The sequence below is a fragment of the Gossypium raimondii genome, chromosome 6 (assembly GCF_025698545.1).
Source record: "Gossypium raimondii isolate GPD5lz chromosome 6, ASM2569854v1, whole genome shotgun sequence".
Lineage (NCBI taxonomy): Eukaryota > Viridiplantae > Streptophyta > Magnoliopsida > Malvales > Malvaceae > Gossypium > Gossypium raimondii.
This window is the reverse complement of record NC_068570.1, coordinates 11342504-11346333: the sequence shown is the minus strand read 5'-3', so window position 1 is coordinate 11346333 and position 3830 is coordinate 11342504. Positions and strand designations below refer to the sequence as shown.

At 31.2% G+C, this 3830-nt stretch overlaps 1 long non-coding RNA gene across 1 annotated transcript; it reads right to left on the bottom strand.

Annotated features, from left to right (window-relative positions):
- Nucleotides 1–1955: 1955 nt before the first annotated feature.
- LOC105772984 (uncharacterized) lies at nt 1956–3619 on the bottom strand. Its single transcript, XR_001126953.2, has 5 exons — nt 3535–3619; nt 3237–3300; nt 3087–3150; nt 2881–2960; nt 1956–2020 (listed from the first exon to the last, which is right to left on the bottom strand). It is a non-coding gene; the product is annotated as an uncharacterized LOC105772984 (long non-coding RNA).
- Nucleotides 3620–3830: the final 211 nt, after the last annotated feature.

Sequence of the window (3830 nt, the reverse complement as noted above, 5' to 3'; positions counted from 1 at the left end):
ATAGAGTTGGGAGTCGCCACCGATCTTTTATTAAGGTGTGACCGGTTCACCGTTATAAACGATTTTGGTCTGCGAAATTTTGAGAAAGTAAGTTCGGGAGTCAGTTACGTACAAGGAAGGGTTAACACCCTAGTAACGCCCAAAATTGATACCAAATTGATTGTTTAATGTCTTAATGTCGAAATTTTGAAAAGATTTTAAAATACAATCCTTTGAAGTTTAAATTTGAATAAACCAAATTGAATAATAAGACGCACTTATTTCGAAGAGATAAATTGCCACACTCAGTGAGTTAAGGTGCAACAATTCAATTGTCAAAATTAAGTATGTCCTTTTAATTTTTAAATTTTAAAATTCATGCATTTTGAGAAGGTTATTTGGTTATTTAAGTCAAACGAGAAATCAAAATCCAGTAAGTTAAGTTTCGATTTCTTGAAGTTCTTAAACATCAAACATTGCCTTTATTTTAAAATCGGGATAACAGAATGTCACATCCAGTAAGTTAGGATCCAATATTTTAAAATCTCGAAAGCTTTATTTTTAAAATTGTATGGTTTTACCAAAATGAATACTTGATCATCTAAATTCATCGAGAAGAATTGAAGCCCAGTAAGTTAAGGCACAATTCCCTAAAGAACTTATGCACATCAAGCCCTTTTTTAGGAACTATGAAATACAATAATTGTAGCGCTTTAATAAAATATAATTCTTATAAACAACATAATTGAATAGCAATCACAACACCAAAACAGGCTTTAAAAGCGCCGCAAAAAACGCCGCTAATGACAGCGTCGCTAACTTTAGCGGCGTTTTTAGAAACAAACGCCGCTAAAGAATAAGACCTTTAACGGCGCTTTTCCCACAAACGCCGCTAAAGAACATGACCTTTAGCGGCGCTTCTTGCAAAAACGCCGCTAAAAACATACATTCAAAAAATATTATTTTAATCAAATTATATTTATTTTTATGATAAATATTATATTATGTTTTATTTTCTAAATTTGAATTTAAATATACTTTTAAGGATAAATAAAAAATATTATTTAAATTAAATTTTCTATGAAAATTTTAACTTTAAAACTAAATATAAAAATTAATGAATTTAGTTTTAAAATTTAAAATAATAAATTAATAACACAATTAAAATCCAAAATTTAGAACTCAACTTGTTGTAAATATTAAAGTAAAAATAAAAATTTAGAATCAAAACTAAAATAAATAATACATATGAGAAACTTGTATGGCTTCTTCCATCTATATTGTGCGTTTTGGAACAACTTCCTAATTACATTTCAAAATGGCAATGAGTAGGCATGAGTCAGTACAACTTTAAACAACCTTAATTAGTTTTATGTATTACGAAATCTACACAAGTGAGGAAAATTGCACTAGTTTAAAAAAGTAGACCAAAATGCATAATATGAGGATGAACTTGCTTGGAAGTTTTCTCATCTACATGTTCTCATGTTTTCTCTGGGAAAATTAGCAGAAAAGCTGGTTAATTTTTCCAAGGGCAATTGTTGGAAATGCCTTGATAATGGATAAAAATTAGGTTGCATGAAGCTCATCCATGAGAAAATATTCCTAGCAAACGATGGCAAGAAAAAGACACCTATTGTTCTTGCTCCCATCCTCCTAATCTCTCCCCAGGGTCATAGTTTGTGAACACCCGAAACTCATTTCCAAGTTTGCTTGAGTGTCGTGGCCGAAAATTGCATGCACGCAAACCCAAAAGCTCTGCAGCTCTATCCCTCTGCACCTCTTCTGCAAGTTATTCTCTTAGCTTTTACTTAAAAAAAAAAGCCACTAAAACAACCATTGACATCCATACTTATATTCTGCACTATATTGGAGTTATCCATATACGGCAGTAAAGATGACTAACTCACAGCATTTATTGTAAGTTATGTTCAGTTGGAAAGGAAGTAAAAGCTTTACCCATAAGCAAAAGCAAGTGAGATTCTCGTGGTTGACCAAGAAAAGATATTGTTTGAGTAACTTTCTCTAAACACTCCTTGCTCTGCAACCATGCACAACATATGTAATATACTGTCAAAAATTTCCTCCAAACATGAACTCAAGTGAACACCAGTACAGCCATGGCAAAGTTAAGAAACAGGTGCCCATAAAAAATATCTGCTCAATCGAGATTATGAGAAAAATAGAAACTGATGCTCTAACCCTAAATGTTCCATATGAGACCAAAATAGTGGTTTACCTACCATCTTGTGATTGAAATATGTCAAAATCTTCACATTCTCCGACAATTATATATTTAAAACAACTCTGTAAAATAAATTAGTAGGATTACAGATTTCCCAGACTTAAAAACGTATCACAGGAGGAATTTTATATCAAGGTAAAGTGGTAGAGAATCTCTGGTATTTACAAATTAAAAGTCTTTGATTTCGTTTTCATCAAAAAGAAAATCTCATATTAATGGGCACAAGATAAATAAGCATAGGCAAGTGGGTTTTATACTCTGTAATCAAGATAAACAAGCAAGTTCATCCTCATATTCAAGACAAACAATAAGATGCTTGGAAGTAATATGTGGAAACTAAGTGCAAAATAAATTGTAGATGCAAAGCATGGGAAGAAAGTGATCTAAGATTACGCATTCTCAAATGATCAAAATAATGCAGGTCAGACTATTGATTTTCATATGCTGCCTGCATTCTTTCAAGATCTAAAACACTTAGCAATCAATAATACCAAACCACGAGAAATGATGCAGATTAATTGAGACAGAATCTTGCAAAATCTAATCGTAAGTATATTTCATGTTCTTGTGGGGAAAAAATTATCTCCCTGCAGAGTAGCAACTATAAACCTATAGTTGGAAAAATGTAAAACATGAGGATTGGAGAAAATACTCACCACAACAATAATGATGAAGAGATCTTCCAGTGTTTTTCATCTACTAGTTGAACTGCAAGACTATCACTTCCATCATCCTCCTAGAGGTATTAAAAAAGAAGAAAATATAAGAATTGGTTACTCAAAGGTACTACCCTTCCTGATGAAAGATGAACTGTTAAATACATGCAGAAATGAACCGTTCAACACATACAAAAAGAACTTACTTTTCCCATAATCCACTTAACGAAACCACCAAACAAACTCCGACAAGCACTACCTGAACCTTGCCTACAAAATATTTTTAAAAAATTAGTAAATCATCAATTGAATTACAACTAAAATTCTTGCATCTCTATAAGTAAAAAAGGCAATACCTAGCTATAGCAGAAAGTTGACTCTCATCTTCACTGACATTCATAAGCTTTGCAAGTGCAAAAACTGCATCAAACCCAAAACCATTAGTCCTATAAACTGTATTAAACAACAAGTAAAAAAAGAAAAAGAAGGTTAAAGGGTCTGCACAAGGCTAGCTGAATTTATTCCACTACTTAGCATGGTTTGTATTAACTTCATTGATCAGATTCAAATAACAACATATAATCTGTAACTAACTGAATTTATTTCTTAAACACGGAAAGCTACAAACTGATATATGGTTTATATAAAACTCACCGTTAGGAACCAATAACGAGACCTTCCGGAGCGATGTTTGTTATCACACGAAGCACTGCTTTACAAGACAAATATTTAAATATCAATACAAATACAGAAACTCTTCTTTACAAGACAAATATTCTAAGCTATCGATATGAATCTCATATTTAGTAAGTTTGAAAATTTCATAATTAAAGCAAAAGATATTTAAATATAAATAATATAATAGATATGAACAAAAATTAATTATAACTCATAAACTAGTAAAATCCAAATCCTAAATTTATAATATTATAATATTATATATTAATTTT